Raw genomic sequence first — 21,350 nt, forward strand, 5'->3', positions numbered from 1 at the left:
ACTATAGATTATATCTGTGGTCTAAAAAGTAATCACCAAGAAGATCTATTTTTGACATGTTTTGATGCTAAAGCGGAAGTACCATGGATCAAGCTCAGGATTTTTTGGCAGCTGTTAATAATCTGATCCTTTGTGTCAAGACATTGAGCTTTTGGAATTCTTCCAAATTCGCTTTACGTTCAAGCCCTATAACTACACTTTAGATGGAGCAATGTTTGGGTTTATTTTTAGTACCACATATTTCAATGTCTTAGCTTAAGCGAAATCCCTTGCATATGAAGCCGAACTACTCCTGTATAATTATCCAACCTTTTTTGTGGAATTTGAAAAGATATTCATTGTCAGGATCTGAAATACTCTGCTCAAGAAGAATTTCTTGAAATCCTTAGATTTTCAGATTTTCATCACTTTAATGCTCTAATCTGTGAAGTACACTGGGCAGACTCTGCTCTATTTACCTTTGTCTGAAAAGGTTTCAAGAAGAACTGAAGAATGAATTAGCTCTAGTTTCCCATTGCTTTTCTTCCCCATTGCTAGTCTTACTAGTTCTGCAAGTGGACTGCTTAGTTCATAAGCAAATATTAGAACTGAAACATATTTATTGAAAATCTCAAAGCAAACCTGTTTATAATCCTAAAATAAAGTCTTCAGAGTTGGTGGTTCAGAGCTAGATCCCCAGAGGCTACTAACAGACATACAGGACAGTATAGATTACTGGCTGAAACTCCTGTTATCAATGGCAGATAGGATAGTGAACACAGAGATATTGCTACCATCAATGGTGATACCTATTTCAGTGTAGCATGTGGCCTGCCATAAGAGATAAAAAAAAACAAAAACAAAAAAAACTGAAAGTGGTATTGATAATAATTATTTGGGGCAGGAAAAACAAAGCAATGGAAACATGGCTCCCGGTTGCGTAAGAAACGTACTAGATGCTTGTTAATGGAGGACGTTCAAAGATAACTGACACTTACATAGTGAAATTGACATTACATGCCTGGCAGATATATTAGTGTAAATTGGAGAGACAGTTGCCCTATTCACAAAAAATCACTATGGGAGATATTAACCCTCCAGCAAAGTGCCAAGAACCTGGGAATGATGCACTAAAAGAAAGGCGGTTCTTTGTAGGCAGGTGACTTGTCTAAACTGGGGCAACAGGCAACCCTGCAGCAGGCCATAGACTTGTTTGGACTGGGGGTAAGACAATTTCTACACTATAATGGCATACAAAGGATAGCAAGAAAAATAAGGATTACAGAATTGATGATTCCTCCATTGGTCATACACACTAGACCTGATATTGGAGACAGATCAGGGTAGTGAATCATAATGAGGGTGAGAACAGATATTCAAAAGCCACTATTGAAAGTAAGAAAAAAATGTGAAGACGACTGTTCACAAATAAACAATGGAAGGTGTGCTCACACTCATACAGTAATGCTAGGGTCTGGCTGATAATTAATTTGTGCATAGAACCTATGTCACACCCGGAGTGTTAGCCAAGATAGATCTATTGAAATCTAGAGACTGCCCAAGTGTCTAAGTTAGGAGGCCACATACGTATATGTGACTTGGGATTGCCTGAAAATACGCTCATATCGGGAACAAATGATTCATATATTTCGATATGGACTACATCTAGATATCCAATTTCACCTACTGCCATGCCTTCTGGGGGCTACAGATACTAGATCCAAGCAAAAAAAAGCATAAAATAAAAGGAAACGTATATATTACACAATATTGTTGGCATGCAGGCATTCAGCAATTCTTTGACTGAGGCCAAACTCCCCATGTGTAAATAACTGGAGAAAGGATATGGGTGAACATTGACTAGCTGAAGAGATCCACAAGAAACCAACGAGAAGGGATGAGAAGCTTCCAGAGGATCTTGAACTATGGCATTTAATGGAAGAGAACCTCCAATTCCTGCCAAACATCCTCCTTGAGTACCAGCACAGTGAATATAACTGAGAGCAGATGCATTTTGTGATCACTATCCCACAGAATCAATGTATTGCATTAAGCAAGAGTTGGACTAATTTAAATGATCATGATAAGAGTTGCGTATTAATGTAATATCAACAAGACTTTCCAAGCTATATACAGACGGAGCCTCCAATTCTAGACTCAGACACAATGTAAACATTTTATATGTTTGAAACTGAAAATGTTAATAAAATGATATTTTAAAAAGGCTACAGAGTTGGAAAAAGCGATGTAAATTGGTTTAATCAAGAGCTGATGGGCTGAAGAGGAAAAGACTAGCAGAAGAAGTCTAGGATTCTTTTTATACTGTGGAGCACAAGGGTATCATTATGCACATGTCCCTCTCTCTAGTCCCATACTAAAAAGCAGCAGGAAAACAAATTTGCTAGCCTTTTGAGCAGGGAAAAGGGAGGAGCATTTCCAAGATTCAAACCATGCCTAATTAATCAAATTTGATTTATTCTCTTGTAATTATGCTTTCTAAATAAATCTTGTCTAGTTCCAATACATTTATAGATATCCAGTGAGCTAAATATATTGGTGTAACGCTGACAATAAGAGGAGAAGTTATTTGCTGTTGAGGCTGTTTATTGTACTGTGACATCTTCCGAATTAATTACTGAGAGGGCTTAAGGTCTTCTGATGAAGGTAGCATCCCATTATGAAGTCATCAATCGTCACTTAATAACTACCTCACGTTCTATAATTATAGTCAGTCTAAACTAGCTGATAAGGAGTAATCCTTCCATCAACTTGACATCAAAAACTTTGTTTCTAAATTCTAAATTTTGTTTCTTTCACAGCACCAGAATCTTGGACAAAGTTGAGAAAACAGAACACAATAAAAATCAGGATCAAGCCTTTAGGGCTATAGCCCAGATTTCTACTATTTCTGAGGCCTACAAATAATTATTTTAAAGTATTTTCTGAAACTAAGGAAAAAGATCTACCACTGCATAGGGCATTGCATATGGTTTCATAGATCTGATTCCTGATTGTTAGAATTGGATTGCATCCATGCAATATGGCCAGATCTTTTTGCTTTGTGGTCACCCTGTTTTAGACATTTTACTGTGAGTGAGTCTCACTACTTGTATCCCACCTACAGTAATCTCATGGTAAATGCATTGGAAGTGTTACCATCAGTGTCTGGCTTTGTTGATGTGATGCAGCTTGTGTAAGGGCACTTGACTGATTGTACATGCACATGTGTGCAAGCTGCGTGTGTGCGACTACTTTTGTGAGTAGCCCTGTAACTTCGCACTGTTAGCCTGGCACAGAGAGGACTCTGCATGGTTAGATTGTGACCTGGGATAGGCCTTATACTATAAATGAGGCCTCATACTATTAATTATGCTTAATGAGCATAGATAAAGTCAGTATAGTTTACTGTGTGTATGCAGTGACACTGTGTTATACACACAGAGGAAAATTTGCCAGAGTGCAGCCTCACTTACTTTAGGCGTACAAAGTCCCATAAGTATGAAACTAGGACTAAACATCCATCCCCAGTTTGAATCTGCAGTTCCAAAATCATAAATGTCCACTTTATGGATTGTCCAGAAATTTCATATTTCTCTGGCTGGGCTCAGGATCAGAGTCCAGGCCTTTTGTCATCCTGCTGGGCCAAATTATTTACTCTTCTCCCCTCTAGAGGAAATAAAGACTTCCCCACCCAAAAGGAGTAATTAACAGTGCTTCACTCAGATCTTGCCGAGGAGGAGGTGGGGAAGAAAATCAGCTTCTTTGAATTAGCTGTCACCCTATACCAGGTATGGGACAGCCCACGACCACTGAACCAAGGACAAAGCCCACACAGCTTGTGCCAACACAGGAGAGGGCTCCCCTTGGAGGCTTTGAAGGGAAAGTCTCATGAAAAATGGAGCAGTGGTGCTCTGTCAAGATCTGTTTGGAAACCCCAGGCGAGGGCCAATGTCTGGGCTCAGTGCAAAGCTGCATTAATAACAAGCCTAGGAGGTGCGTGCATTGTGCCCCCTCCCCATAGCTCTTTGGGGACCCAATTCCATTTCATGCAAAATGGGGATGGTACCCCATCTCTGGGTCACCGCAAGAAGTGGGGGAAGGCTGTACCACCCCCTTGCCAAGAAAGAGGAAAAGGGCCCGGGATCCCATCACCAGGCCCCTGACATAAAGGAACAGAGGAGGAGCATTGTAACGTCCAACTGAAAGAAGAGGGAAGGGGCTTGGTTCCCCATTTCATGCCCCTACCGACAGACCAACAAGGGGTAGAGGTGCAGCCATCACACAATGAACAACCTGGAAGCTTGGAGATGGCAAAGGAAAAACAAGCTGCTGGCTCCTGTCTCACCGGAGAAGGATGCTGGACAGGTGGGGAACTGGCAGGGGCAGCCCAGGGTTGGCTCTCTGTGCTGTCCCATGTAGGAAGCACATCGGTGTCCGAGGAGGGAGGAGGCACTACTAACAAAAAAGAAAGAAACAAAAAGAAACTTTGCAGTGTGACACCACACAGTTGTGAAAGAATGCAGCCAAATCCTCTAATTAAATATTGACCACTCCCTGAGAGAGCACCTCATACAACAGAATGCCCGCAAGGCTTGGTTTTGTCCTAACATTTTCTTACTCATGGTGGTTCTGAAGGGCAGGTGGACCACCAGCGATAAAACAAAGGAATGTGTGGGCTTCCCCTTAAGAGTAAATTATAAAAGTGACTGTAGGTTTGCAGGGTCAGGAAAAAGTGGGCTTCCGGGCCTTTTGGCCTGTATTTCAAGCACTCCCATGCTGAAGCTTTTGCTCTTTCTCTGGGTTGCAGTACCTTCTAGGTGTTGGACACTGGCTGAATTTTATGTGACCTAATGGTGGCTCTTGTTGGGGAGCATTCGCGATTTGAGTGGCATCCCCTAGGGAGACACAGTCATCCTGAGAGGGAGTGGTGTCAGTGTGGACCCCAGAGTAACTACTGTGGGTGAGAGGTCCTGAACAGGACCTGGGTCTGCATATTTATTGTGTAGTGACTTGGTTGAGTGAGGGTGATGGGTTGTGTATTAGCTAGAGAGGGGGAAAGCCAGTAAACTGTGGGACAGGTTCCAGACCTTTCTGTTGTGTTGCCTTCGATACTGAGGCACTAAACCCTTGCCAGGAATGATGTGGTAGATGCAGCATTGCGTTATCCAGGGCATGAGTGGGCCTAGACCTGCTTTGACTATGTACTTGGTTAGTGTCCTGGATGCATCAGACCTAAAAACAGAATGGCTCTTCGTGCAGTCTCGGTTTCCTGCAGAGAGATGTGACCTCATGGTTGAGTTACATGGGTGGTCTTAGCATAGGAATGCCAGCGGAAGATCTCAGTGGTGGTGGACAACTGGTAAAAGGAGTGCCGGGCAGAGCCCATTGCCACTTGTTACAGATGGTTAGGTATGATTAGAAATATGCAATGGCTGTTTCTTTCCTGGTCCTTTTCCTAGTTTCAGCTGGCAACAGTATATTTTGCATTTGGGTTACATCCATTTATTAAGTCAGTTTTTTTGCTTTTTGTTTACCCAGTTTTGGACTTTTTATTGTGGATGAGTCTCACTACTTGTGCTCCATACACAGTAAATGGACTGCCACCAGTGTCTGCCTTCTTAGATAAGGCTGATGCGATGCAGTGAGGTTAAGGGGCATTTAGCTTTTACACTTGAACATATGTGTTCATATGGAAAACCCCGAGGTGAGCCAGTACCCTGGGGTCTGATGCAAAGCTTCATTAATAAATAATGAGCCTTTATGGAGGTACGTGTAGTGCCACCTCTCCGAAGCTCTTTGAGGCCCAGGTACCCAAATCCCTGGGCCAGTTCATGCAAAGAGGCACCTGGGACCCCATCACCAGGCCTCCCCAAAAGAAGTGGGAGCACCATCAGACCACCCCTTAAGAAAGAGGAAAGGGGCCCGGAACATTGTGCCTGGGCCCCAACGCAAGAAAGCACAATGAGAACAATCACAACACCCCCCTCCAAAGAGACTTCCACTGACAGACCATTAGCTCTTCCCAAAGGAAGGAGCTCACACCCGCTCCCTGTGCCCTTGACTGGTGGAGTGGTTACAACACAAGGGACACTCTACCTGTGTGGGGCAGGCAGGTAGAAGGTAGCGGTTGGCTCCCACACTGACAGAGAAAAATACCAGCTTGGCAGGGAGCTGAAAAGGATAGCCAGCAGAGGCAGCCGGGGGTGAATCCTCCTGCTGCCCCAATGAAGAAGAACATCAGGGGCCCAGGTGGGACTGGATGAAAAAGGAAGAAACAAAAAGAAACTGCATGGCACAAGGCCTTGCGGCTTCAAAGGAATGCGGATGATTACATAAATGTAATATTCACCGCTCCTGGAGGGAGCGCTCCATAATGCCCTGCGAGGCTTCATTTTGCTCACAAGTTTTCCTACTTATGATGGACCTGAAGAACAGGGGCATCACCAAAGATAACACAAAAGTATTGTGAGGGGCTGCAGAAGCTACAGGAGCCCCCAGAGTAAATTACATAAGTGACCCTAGTTTTTAAATTTCAGAAAAAACAGGACTCCTAAGCCTTTTTGTCTTGTATTTCAAGTGCTCCCTTCTTTGGAGCTATGCTCTTCAGTTGCCGGTGAAGCATTCTATAGGGGCTGGTTCTATGGCTGCATTTTATGTTGCCTGAAAGTGTATAAAAAAGACAAATGCTTTATTAATAATACAGTGCTGACAGTAATTTCTGATGTGTTGAAATGCTTTATTGATATTAATGATTGCATTTACACATGTTTATTGACTACAGTGAAAAGTTGTTCATTTTAATATGCAGATTATTTGTCTTTTGATATGGGTAATCCCTGACAAAGTCAACAGGTGTGCCTTATATACTGTTGTTGTAATGACTGTTGACACAGGCATGTGTGTGTGTAATAAATGTACTTTTCCTTTTTCAATGAAAAAGCACTGACTGGATAATCATTTATTGAGTGCCATTAGAGTGTGCTAGCGAATGGTGATTACTGGCCCGCACCACCTCCCCTGAGTAGGCCTTTGATTGCTCTCCTTGGCTACCCTGAGAGAGTCAAACACTACAATGAGGTTCTTGGTTCCCTCTTAGGAGACGTTGTGGACATATTGCTTGTGCAGGAAAACACTTCCGGCACAACTAATAAGCCAATTTCTTACACTGATGCTGTTGTACCCTTTAGTCCAATCTTATCATCTGCCCCGGAAAAGACAGCTCTCCGGAAATCTCTAGAAACCAATTTTATAGAATGGGCTGACTGTACCTTCAAAATCCCCTTCAGGAGCTCCCATTTTGTTTGTTCCCACAAATAATTCTACAGAACTCTGTCCATTCATTGATTATAAAGGGATAAGCAAAGTAACAATAAAAGACTTCTATTCTCTTGCCTTCAATTTCCGTTATACTAGATGCATTTCAAGGAGCCAAGATTTTCTCCAAGCTAAATTTAAGAAGGGCTTATCAACTGCTATGCATCAAGGCTTGGGGTGAGTGGAAGACATTCTTTTTCATTCCCTCCCATTGAATATAGCATAAAGTCTTTCGAGCTCTATGAATGCCACATTTTCAGATCTTCTAGTTCATTCTACTATTATTTACTTGGACTATATCCTGATGTTCTCTAAAAATAACCATCAGCATGAAAAATACAGAAAAAGCTCAAAGATAAATTTGAAAGATGTCTATTCAATGGAACTGGTAGATGTTTTAGAATATGTACTCTGTGCAGATGGATACGCAGTGGACTCTTGTAAGTTTAAAGTGATGATGGAATTGCCTATTTCTACTACCAACAAAGAAACTCAAATGGGCAGATTTAAGAGCCCCTAGTGCCACCAAAGCGTCACATTTCGTGACTCTCTGGTGGCGCTAATCACTTCTCCATATTTACAAGAAGGTGTAATGCCACTTTTTGTGGCGTTATGCCTCCTTGTAAATATGGGCCCTTCCGATGCAGTTTTCTGTGTCAGAGGGGCGTGCAATGAGTGCAATGACCCAACACCCATAGCTTTTGACACTGACCAAGAGTTACCAGGGGTGGCATTAGCATGGCAAAACGAGGAGGAATGCTTTTATTCCTCCTCATTTTTTTACTTTTTCCATGTGTCCTGCATTCTGCAACACAAGTAGAAAGAGCAAAATGCCATGGATGATTGTTTATGTGTAGGAAGGTGTTCCTTTCTGCACATAAACAATCATTCTAAAGTGGCGCTTTGGTATTTCTATGTGTGCTGCATTTTGCAGCACACATAAAAGTGCCAAATCGCCATTATAGATTATTTCACTGTGCAAACAACAAAATCTCCCAGCCCTCTTGTGTCAACATCACAGGCAGCGTCTACATCACAGGCAACAATGCGCCTGCCAACCCGTGTACCTAACACAGTTTCAACCATTTTGTGCACCCGAGTCCTGAGGTGCAGCCCAACACTCTTGACACCAAGGGTCCAGGGCCCAGTTGGAGAGGGCACCCTGTGCCATGGGCACAGGCACATGGGTGTAGGGTGCATGGGAGGGATGCTGTAGGCCGGCAGAGTGAGGCCACTGGGGCTGCTGTCGACCAGGATACCATCAGCCATGTCTTGGGGGTCTGCCAGGAGTCCCAAGGCATGATGGGCCAGGTGTTAACTGAACTCCCGGAAATGAAGCAGCTGCAGAGCGACATGATCCAAAAATGTTATGATCACAATTCCAACATGGGCACCCTAACAGGGGTGCTGATGGACATCCACACAACCCTGAGCATAGCTTTTCAACCACCATCCACCCCTTCCTGTCAGCAAACTACCTCAAGCCCAAGTACATCTGCAGCAGCCACAGGAAGATAGGCCCTGCCAGAAGCACAACCATCCTCAGACACCCCTCCCTCTGCAATTGGGAGCAGCCACGCAAGAATCCAGGAGGTACGGATGGTAAGACACTATCCACTTTCAGCAGGAAACCTCTTGCTTAATGTCCTATTTGGTGTTTCAAACATACACTCTGAACTGATCCTGAACCACATTCCAGTTCCAATGGGAGGAGTACTCTGGACGGTGGACTTCCAATGGTGTGGCATCCACTCCAATGATTTCATTCACCATGACTGACCCCTTCAATTAAATTTTTTGTTTCTTTCTGTCCCAAAATTATTTATTAGGATTGTAATAAATTCACCCAGCACAAACTCATTGTCTGCTGTCTTCACTTTCAGCTATGTAGATATGCAAGATCGTGTGAACCGTATGATGAAGATACAAGCTACTTGTGTAAGCAGGGATATGTTGCATGTACACAGTGTCCAGCTCCAGATTATAACCATGACACGCCAACACATACATACATTTTTCTTGATTCAGAAGAGATTTTATTACATTGTTCAGCAGATATGCTGTCAAGATCGGGAACATAAAAATTCAGATATGACCTTATCGACTGTGTAGGCCACGAAATATACTGGTACAGACACTGTCCTGTTGATAAGGCAAATATGGATATGTTTGATGTCATCAGCTGGAGCAATATCCCCTAGCTCTCTAAAGGAAGCCCAACGTATAGAATGCAACACCCAGAAATACGGCAGTACAACATTTCCTGATCACAGGGTCATTACAATCCAATCCAGTGCTACTGCATCTGGTGGTATGACACAGACAAATATCACTGATGTGTCAAAGGCACTTTGGCCTACAATGATGAAACACATTATTAGCTACAAATAGTTCAGACAAAAAGAGTGTTTAGCCAATGTAAAGGGGAACTGACATGTATTTGGCCTCCAACAACATTTTTACTGACCACATGATCACACACATGATGCATCATGGCCAACACACAATGACAAACAAGTCCAATGGGGTCTCCTGCACTTCAATCCTATCAAGAGCTGTCTTGACATATGTCATCTACACCCAAAGTCTGTAAAATACATTTCCGGGATCAATCCATGTCCGCTTTGTATGTTCTAACAGCATGATATACCTGACAATGTCACAACTCTGAAATGCACAAATGAAGACCTTATGGTGAAGGTACCTCAACAAAGAACAAAACAAGAAGTAGAGTTATGAAATCATACATATGACACAAGTCAAATAGCAAACATCTGCAGAACAATGTCCATTAGAAAAATCTGACACAAACAAAGCAACATCATAAAAATGTGACCGTGTCAAAAGCTTCCTCGTCAAATACCCTTTGGCAGATTCTGCCTGTGTATCAGCTCCCTAACTCTTTTAAAAAAAGTACTCTACACATTATCACAAATACAGTTATTGTACAGTCAACGTCATGACATCTCATGACATAAACTCCTGAGAAGAAGCTGTTGATGAGGTCCTTTTGCAAGTCAGCTCCTTCCTCTTCACCGCTGTCACCTTCATTTGATATTTCGGGATGGAAGGAGAGTGGGACCGCAACCTCCCCCTCCTCTGGGATGCAAGGAATATTCCTCCACCAGACAATGTTCTGGAGCATGCTGCATGCCACAGTGATCTGACACACTCTCGCGGGTGAGTAGAGGAGGGCTCCCCTAGTCTAGTTCAGACAGCGAAATATGGCCTTCAGGAGTCCCCTGCCCGCCATGTTCTTCCATGGGCCTCATTAAAGCTGACTTTACCTGGTGTAGTTGGATTCCCCAGGGGTGTTAACAACCAAGGACAGTTGGTATATGCTGAGTCTCCTGTTTTGGAATGAGTGATAACTGCCACAATGAGTCACTCTCTTCATGAGTGCAGCACCTGACTTAGTACACACAAAATCAGGACAGATGTGACTTACCAACTAGCCAGGCCCTCTCTGGTTGCAGTTGTGGCATCAGCTGGGTTATGGTGCTGTTCACCATTACTAAGAAATCATGGGCTGAACCTGGGAACCGGGCACAGACGTTTGAGATGTCGAGTTTTGACAAGGAGATAGAACTTGCTTGTTTATAGAACGGAAGTGCTTCCTGTTTAGTTAGACTTGTTCACTGGCCTGCGGAGGCATCAAGGCAATATGTGTGCCATCAATGGCTCCCACCACATGTGGTAGATGACTAAAACCATATAAGTCAGCCTTCACATTGGCTAAATTCTCATGTTTGGGGAACATGATATAACTGTCAATGTGTTTCATCATTGCTGATAGCACGTCTCTTAACACACCACTGAGCATAGGTTGGGACATACTACCAGATATGGCCTCTGTATATTGGAAGGACCCTCTGGCCAGGAAGTGTAATACTGCCATGAGTTTCACAATGGGTGGTATGCATTTTGGATTTGTGTTTTCAGGTGTCAGATCTGGCTCCGACTGACGACCCGAATCCACAATAGTTTGCCTATTCAAACGGAACTGTTTGATGATTATGATGTTCTTCTATGGTTTGAAAGTCTGGCAAAGGAAGGTACACTGGAGCTTGTTGCCTCCTCCCTCTCCCAGGGGAATGATTTGTGAAATTAAATGAGTATGAGCATTATTCACTGTGTCCACACCAACCTACATTATGAATAGGACCAAAAACATGAGACTAAGCATTACTGACTGGACAATCTTTACACCCATTACACATCAAAAATGTCTACTACTCAAGGACCAAATGTGACCCCTATGATTGTCTTCATATGTCTTCAACATGGATCCGGGCATTACCCAACTATTTGCTCCTCATGTTCCCCTTGAAATTTAACAGTCTGTTCTGACCTTTAAAAATACAATCACCGGCAGTGGACAATGATATGCCATCTGTGACAAGCAGCACTACACTGCTAATTGTGTAGGAGAACCTACACTACAAGGCTGCTTTACGTGCTTGAGATGATCAGACACATATATTGATGTTGTGATGCATTTAACAGGGCCCAGTTCTGTAATTACAACTGCCAAAATGGCGGTAGCCTGATGTGGTTCACTGGCCATTATTGAATCACCTACGGCTGCCGGTGGAAGTTGACCTCGCGTGGGGGGTTTCAACAATGGCAGACACAGCCGTAGGCTAACGTTTGTGATTGTGATGGTTGCTGGCCAGTGGCAGTGGTTGTCAGTGGCAATGACCACATACTTGGCATACATGTATGTTGCGTTCTGCTAAGTCAGGCACTTGACTCCTAACACTGTTGCCATCAACACCTCCTCCATTTCAACTGCTTTTGCCGCTTCTAGGAGCAATCATGCCAGGCTAAGCAGGTGAAAAGGCCCCTGCCTTCTTTCCTGAGAAACTGGGGAGGTTCGTTGAGGGGGTCCTTCCCCTGTGTGGTCAGCTCTATGGCTCACCAGAGGAGCAGGGAAGGACCTCATAGGCATATTTGACTCTGTTTGACACCATCCTCACCTTCCTCATAGGCTACAATGTGCCTCTGAGTGCCAGTGTGACTTTTGTGGATGTCTGTTGGCACATTTTGTGTTCCATACATAGGATGTACATGGTGCTGGTAGTGGAAACAAGTACTCTATGTATTTCACAATACCATTGTGTTGTGTGATGTGTGATATGCTCTAGATCCTCCTTTTGTTGCATTCATATGTCTAGGCAAGGAGAATTTACAGCCATACAATGACAAATCTTTGTATATGATGTTTTCAAATATAAACAACATGTGTGAGCATTACAGCATGAGCAGTGTATGTATACTGTTTGAGTCATGTGAGGATCTCATTAGCAATGTGTATATTCCTACTGATCACTCATCCTACATCTGGCCTTGCCAAACTGTTGTATAAGAACAATCTAAAGTTCACTACGCCCTTCAGAGTGCCACACAACCCTGAACCCACATAGAACACGGGCACAGAATGTACTATCATTCATGGAAGTGATGGAAATGTGAGTGTCATGTAGGTTCTGTATGTTCAGCCGGCAGACACCAAGGCCTGTCAAATGTCCCTCCCAGTATGGGACATGGACGAGGCTGGGGTAGAGTTACTGTGGCGATGTAAGTAGAGTTACTATGACTATTTAAGTGTGCCACCGGGCCCACTCCCTGTAGACCTGCAGATCCTTGGATGTGGCCAAAATAAATATTCAGGGTCAAGACTTGGCCTGAAGGCCTTTGTACATTGACTACTTTAGGAATGGATAGTGAGGTAACCCCTGACCTGGAGCATATTTCCATTGACCCTCATTGGCAATGTGTGTAATTGATTAATGACAGGTCCCTAACTCCCACAGCGCTGTTGTCATCTTTACATAAGTCAGATGTGTACAGCACAGGTGTATTGCACAAGTGACAAACCTACGGTGCAAACAGTTGGTTAATTCAGAGGAGGGCATGCCATGTGACTCATTAGCTTAGTTACATGCAACCAATCAGTGCAAAGATATCTTAGTGTGTTGGATGCGATCTCTGCAGAAGTGCCACAAATGACGAAAGGTGTGTTCTGTGCTACAAGTGCATACCACACAAACCCACTCTGAAGTGGTATGAGATTACATTGGGTATTCCACATGTTCACACATGCACAGGGAAGAGACTTCCTGTGACATCCATGGCAGCCCTTTCATTGTCACTTAAGTCTTAAGGTGTAGTCTGTACTATGGTAGTCGCCTGTAGGGGTTGTATGCATTGAGTCAATGTGACTGGATGTAAATGTGTCTGTCCAGTGAGACCCAAGAAGTTTACCCTTCCGAAGGTCACAATGGTGTGCTGTATGATATTGTGGCTAACATCACAGTAGATGTTACTTGAGCCTGGGCTACCTGATGTCAGTGGGCTTCCTTAGTCAATGTAGGCTATGAGCAGCGTACTGGGTTAGTCTGCAGGAGACTCCAAAAATGTGTATTTATATCCCTGTACTTATCAACATGTGTGTTTTACACTTTTGGTGTGTTGACAGTTACAAAAGTTTTGTAATTGGTATTTCTGAAATGTGTGTGACACAACCAGTTGGCGAAACAGAAAGAATTGTAACCTCTTCATTGTCTATTGCATCCATTTAGGTCAACACCCATCAGAAGAAAGGGATACGGAGAGCCATCGCCCAGAAGTGGGGACCCAGAGGGTCCATATTCTGCAGAGCACCTACTGTTGCAAGAGGTGGGAGGACCTGAGACACTCGGTCTGGAAGATCGCGGAGGTCTATTTAGGGTTGTCCTCCCAACTTGGGTGTGGTACATGTCGAAGCATAACCACCTCACCAATGGTCCGCATTCTGGCAGTGGCCTACCATGTGCTTGATAGGCATTTGAGGGGAGCACTGCAGCTACAAGGGGATGAGTCCTGGCCATATTCCTCCCTGTTACATTTCCGAGCTGATGTGTTAGATTCTGCCGACTCCCCCGAAATTTGAAGATGGGCCACGTGTGACACACAAGATGAGTTTTTGTTTGTGTATGTATGGAAGTTGGTGCATGCTGATGTGCTTTGCCCTGTTGGCCCAGTGACATAGGAACAGGAGAGTTCAGTACACTACCAATTTACTCTCTAGGGCCAACACATGGCTGATCAATCAGGTCATGTTGTTTGTTGTTGTGGGTGTCATTTGTACCCAACAGTCCACTTGTATTTAGTGCGTCAGCAAACAACATGAGGTGATTGATCATTGTATTCAGCCATGTGTCTATTCAAGTGAGTATATTGACATCTGTCTCCCACAGACCACTTGTCTACAGTGTGTCACGAGTGCTGCTGCCTCACTACTGTCTCTCATGTGAAGGTAGCGATCATACATATGACAGAGCGTACATTGCCTTTTGGGTGAAGTCACAGAGCAATCCTTTCCCTTGGTAAGTAGTGAATGTCCAGTGAAATAATTTTGGTAACATCACTGTTGCCATCATCCCTTGTGCCTACATGTTAGCATGTGCACCTTTGATTTTTGCCATATCATTTTCACTGCTGTTTCAAGCATGGTCTACTTGTCTTCATGGGATGATGCATGATTCTGTCACATATGTGTGCATGCCAACATGTGTTTGGAATTGGAACTATATGACGGGACTGAATTTCATATGGTGCCACAGATGGGAGTGTGTCACCATTGATTGGTGGCTCACACACACCCTCACCTGTCACTCCATATAATTTTGCATGTACAATTACAGACGCAATGAGGGACATGACAGGTAAGACTACAGTTTTTACTCACAATGTGCATTTCAATACCATTGATGTAGAATCATTTGGCAAAGTGCTTTGCACATGTTAAATGTTGATGGTTCATTACCTAACTGTTGACATGCATCAGGGAGTGACTTGCAGGAATGTAGGATCATAAGTGGTTGTGTACACTCATTCATTCAAGGAGATCTGTGTTTGCATGACAAAAAGGGACAGTGATGTGCCTTCCTATTGAGCAATATGTTAAGGGCCTTCTACGGGTACTAGAGATTCCCTGAGCCTCTACAACATTCAATGGACTGTAAGCTTTTAGCTATGCAATCTGAGTAGGGTATTCACAGCAGGACCAATCAAGACAGGTGATTTCCCTGGGGCTAGCTGATTCATTGTGGTGTGGAGATTTGTAGCAAAATCTCCTAGGCACTTTTCCCAAATTGTTTCCAGTGTACTTTTCTATGAAAGACGTGTTATCTAGCAGAGCAACATAGGTACACCTTCCATGAGTCTAATTAGACAACGGACATATTGTGAAGTTACCATTGGGGATGTTTTACAGTGTGACATGGGTGTTTACATGTCACCTTCTTCCGGCTACCGTACTTCTTCCTGCAACATGCCTGGATTATTTGGCCAACATTTCATCATGATGTAGTTTGGGGTATATGAAGATTAGCTAGATGCAGGACCTTGTGTGGGATCTGTAAGATTTAACTTTACATTGCCGAACTATTGCATTGTCCTTAGAGAACAGGTTACTAAGGGATGCTACATAAACCAAGCCGTTCAAGGTCATAAGGTTTCCTACTTGCTCCAGGGGTAATGTGATTGCAAAATGTAACCCATGCAATTTCAGTTGCCTGTGATTCTGATTTTCCCGTGGGCAACTCTTCACAGTTCACGTAGAATGCATGTGTGTGGTGTAATAAACTTTGGAGTCACTTTGCTGAAACTTGTGGATGAGGGCTACTATACATTATGGTAATCAAAGCTGTTGTTCAAGTGTGATCGGGCACATGTAGTGACCCTATTTGTCTTTGGAATTTCAGCATCAGCACAGGCAAGTGGAGGATACAGGGCCAAAACCAGTGGAGAGCAGCTGGACACAGTGCCTCCAGACAAGGGACATCAGACACGGAGAGGCCCAGTGGCCCGGAGGGTGAGCACAGTGCCACGGAGGACACAGGATCAACATCATTGTCTTCAGATTCTTACTCCAGTGGCCACTCCATAGTGGTAGCAGACCCATTAGGACCTGTATCTGTTCCATCCTTGTCCGCCACCCCCAGTTCCATCTCCACCCTCCCTGTTGCTCCCCGTCCAGTTGGCCATGCCCACTCACCCAGGTGGGTGGGTGTCTCCTACGCATCATGCACCTCACTTTTACATCTGTTACCTCTGCTGCTCAGAGTGAGGAGGCTATTAACCTCCTGAGGAAAATGTATGAGGGTCAGACTGCCAATCTGAATGCCACCCAGGTGCAGGGCAGCCAGCTACAGCAGGTGGTTGTGTACCTGGAAAGCATTCCTGGTGCCACGTCTGGCCTACAGGGAGGATCTCTTCAGGCTCTGGCCTCATCACTCGTGGCAGCAGTCTACGACCCGCAATCCTAGCCCCACCACTTACCTCTTCCCCATACAAGTTCCCTCTTCTCATACCTGTCTAATGCACACACATATATCTGCACGCACCCACCTCAACACAGAAGAAGCACACATAAGCACAAGCACCGCAACACACACCGATGTACAAGCACTCAACAGTCACTCACACACACCACCACACCATTCAGTCCCCCAGACACCACCCTCACAGACCAACAGACCACACACACCACACCCCCAGACACCATCCAACACCCACACACACACACACACATCACACACCATACCCCGAGGACACCACCCCAGTACCCATAGACACAGCCACCACACACACCATACCCCCAGACACCACCACCCGACAGACCCACACATCATATACACCATACGCCTAGACACCACCCCAACACCCATAGACCCACACACCATACCCACCATATCCCCAGACACCACCCAGCTCCCAGAGAGCCACCCACCACACACATCAGAGATGCCATACCCCCAGGCACCACCTGAACACACACAGGCATAGTCACCACACACACCATAGCCCCAAACACAACCCCTACAGATCCACACACCACACACACTATACCCCCAGGCCCCACCCCAACTCCCACAGACACACCCACCACTCCCACCTTAGCCATCACCTCCACCTCACAGCCCCCAAGAGATGCACACACCCACACTCACACATACACATCAGAAACCACCAAATCCCAAGCATACCTCAGACACACGCACACACACACCAGCACCAACAACACACACAGCCAACACAAGCACTTCCTCAACCTCCCAACCCCACAATCCCTTCTGTAGACCCTACCCATTTTCTCAATGAAAGTTGCTTGTTTGACCTTGCCCTAACTCCTGTGAAACCATCCTCCCAAAACCAAAAATTCTCCACCCACATCCTGACCAATACCTTCCACATCCAAGTTCTTCCCTGTCACACCTACCCCCATCCCCCTGAACGCAGCCATCCCCCTCCCACCCCGAAGAAGAAGCCCACCCCTCACAAAGTTAAGCCCACCCCTCACAAAACCAAAACCACCCATCCAAAATAGGACCCCACTTCACCCAAGGGTGATCATTGAGGTGCCTGGCATGCCCATGTGATGACCCTTTATGTGGAGGTTCCTATGGCAGTGATCAGAGAGTCAAGTTGTGGTGCACAACAGAGTGCCTTGCCTAATATTTGTGGACTGGTCATTGGCTTTTACTCATATTTGGACTTCTTTAATAAACCCAAGCTTTTTTGGGGTACACATTTGTCCTTCCATTACTTTTCCATCTCCCTGCTGTTCCTGAGTGATATATGCCTATAGCTGTGGTGTTTGATTCACCTTGATTGCTGATCCATTTGCTGTGGTTAGCAAGATCTGACTTTGGGAGCAGTGCTGGTGTCAAACAGGACAAGGGGAGATGTTCAATGGATTGATTTGTGTGTGGTAATCCATTTTGGGTGCCATTGCATTGTGTGTTGTTTGATATGGTAAGTATTTCATCTAGGCTTGGTCAATGCCAACATCTATTGGGTTACATTTGTCCCCCTGATGTAGATTGGATTTTTGCATCATGTGTGCAAACTAGAGTTTTGTTTGTCCACACATGAAGGGTGTTAAATTGGGCTGCCTTCCTATACATTTGACTGACCATGTTTCAATGTTCATTTGTGCACCTTCCAGCTACTCCATCTCCATGTGTGACTCATGCTGTGGCTGTTGTATTTGCTTTCTTGACTTGCACTTACACATTTAGGCGCATATTTATACTTTTTTAGTGCTGCATTTGCATCATATTTTTACACAGAAAAGGCGCAAACTTGCAAAATACAATTGTATTTTTTAAGTTTGTGCCATTTTTGCATCAAAAAGCATTGCTAATGTTGTGCTAAAAAAGTATAAATATGGGCCTTGGTGCCATGCTTGGTTAAACTATTGGTTGTTCCTGAGATACATGAAGGCCCAGTTCCTGGGCAAATAGTGTTTTAGGGGCATGTGCAAAGTGAAATGTGTCCCAGGACAGCATACTTCCTGGGGTCCTCCTGATGCTGCAATTCCTATTCTGCAGGAATTGTTTACATTGTGAGCTTTGGATGTTTTTCTCACAAAATATTGTGCATCCCATTTACCTTACATATGCTTCCAATGTGGGTGATATGTGTGGGTCCATTACATGGATGTTGAATGGAAGGGGTGTTTGAGTTACATGACACATCCATACATATGTGTCTTTAATATCACTACAGGCCATGGCATGTGAGAAATTGGGTGTTGGTTCAATTAGTAGGTGTGATATTGATGTGGTGTTGCTGTTGTGTGACTAAATGTTATGTGTACTTCACTCTCCCTGAAACTGGGATGTGCAGACATGTCTGTTTTTTTGGAGTGTTGTGGTGCAGTGTCAGTGACCTGCCCAAAGGGGCATCATGAGGCTGTGATTGGGTCTTACGTTGTGTACAACTCTGACCCGGGACACAGAAAATTATACTTGGTCCACAGAGCACAGCCCCCATACCAAGTCGATGGTGGTGTGTCAATTTGCTGTTGAGTCTGGGGACATGGGTAGGTGTGTGGTCTTACCATTGGTTGTGTCCACTGCAGTATTGATTTTAGGCTCCTTCTATCAGCAGCAGCAGCCGGACATAAAGGATAAGCTCCATCGCAGCACAGTATGAGTGAAACTGCGTAAAAGTGAGTTCCTGCCTCTTATGTATCTGCTTCCTCCAGCTGAGATGTGGTGGTTGGACTGCCACAGTGACGTCTGCAGAAAGCAACATCATAATATGTCCAGCTGAAACACTAGCGGTCCGTCCTCTGACAACCTCATTGGCCTACCTATGGCACGGCGGTCTGTGCTACCTTGCAGTTCCAGTGGGACTATGTCGGTCTTTCATCTATGGAACCGTATGCAACGTAATACGGTGGTCCAACTGCCAACCCAACGGCGGTCGGACTCCCGCCACCATGGAGGTCCACGGACAACCAAACTTGTAGTCAGGCCTGAAGATTCCATAATGATCCATGTTGCAAGAACAGCTCAGTGTCAGGGGACAGGAGATGAACTCAAACGAAGATTTTATTGGCTTACTTTATGTACAGAAGTATGTCAACTCTTATTGAATCTACGCACAGAATAAGGCTGAAACAAAAAGATGTTTTTTTTTTTTTTTAATTAAATTCTGCATTACCATCCAAACCATGGGAAATAATATTCACTGCCTTCATTACCAACTTACCACCATTTGGCAGTTGTACACATTTAATGGTAACTATACTCTGTTATGCCAAGATGTCTAATTTCTCCACCATACAGTCTCTTTCGCAGTTGAAATGGATAAGGTTTTCTTGAATGACGTATTCAGACTTCATGGTCTACCAGCTGAAATAATGTTTTGAGTACGGACCACAATAGACCTTCAAGTCCTGGACAATCGTTATGCAATCGATTGGATATTCAAAAAGCCTTAACCTTCATGTTTCATCAAAAGGCAAATAATCAAACAGATGGACTGGAAGTTCATTTGGGATGCTATACCGCTGGATCACAAGATAATTGGAAAGAGCTTTTTACTACTGTAGAGTTCTCCAACAACGATTCCAGTCATACTCCTACTGGACTGTCTCTTCTTCGCACTCTTTTGAGATTCACTCCAGATCCCTTCCTGAGATCCATGAACAAGAAGAGTGTGTTCCAGCTGCTGGAGGTATTCTGGGAAGACATGACCAAATCTGAAAGATGTTGATGACCAACTTACAACTTTCTGCTCTAGATCAAGACAAAGCAAACAACCTAGTCGCCATAGATGACCTACTGCTCCCTATAAAATAGAGGACAAGTTATGGCTATCATCTGTTAACCTTCCAAGTTCCATTCATAACTCTAAGTTAAGTTAAACATTCTATGGTCATTTTTCAGTTTCTAAGATTTCTCTAAGGATAAATCCTAGTTCTGGGCTATTCAAAGGCAGATTTCTTTATAAGTCTTAGCAGATGACAAGTATATGAAGAGAACGGCATTTGTGGTTCATGTTTCAGAAAAGGGAAGCTCCAGTTTCTAATTAATTGGAAGGGTTCTAATCCTGTAATCATTGTTGAGAACCTACAGAAGTTGTTCATGTACTTCAATTGGTTAAACGTTTTTTCTTCAGGAAAAATCTCTATGAAAATGGAGCTTCTGCGAGGAGGCCGAGTGTAAGAAAATATCTTGCCTTTGGTCGTCTCGTGCTTGAGCTTGGAGTGGTTCAGGCACTGTGCATGGCAGAGACCTAATCAATATTTATCATTCACGCCCATTCCTGGGTGAGTATGCATGAATTGGCTTCCTTGCACTAAATATTATGACTTATAAATTCCATATATCTGGGGTCTCTGTAACGCTGCGTCCTCTTGCTGTTTTTTTGTTTGAATCATTGATACGTATGACATCTCTGCAAAGTGCCATGCATCCGAAATTATCTTTTTTGTTTTGTTTTATTTGGACAATGTTCGTCAGCCATTCAGCCCTGGTTTTCCCTGTTGGAAATCCAGTTTGCTGAATTATTTTTCTTATAGCCTTTTTACCAAAGGAATATGATGGAGAATCATTTTTATGCCTACTGGGATAATTTCTTCATTTAAGGAGATCTGGCCAGGAAGACAATCCTGGCCAGACAATTTTGCTCTGTGCAAGTAGATTGCTTGCAGTTACTGTTTGGAAATTATTTTTTCCTACTTGACTCTCCACTCCAGCTTGACAGTTTTGTTC

The sequence above is a fragment of the Pleurodeles waltl genome, chromosome 6 (assembly GCF_031143425.1).
Source record: "Pleurodeles waltl isolate 20211129_DDA chromosome 6, aPleWal1.hap1.20221129, whole genome shotgun sequence".
Taxonomy (NCBI): Eukaryota; Metazoa; Chordata; class Amphibia; order Caudata; family Salamandridae; genus Pleurodeles; species Pleurodeles waltl.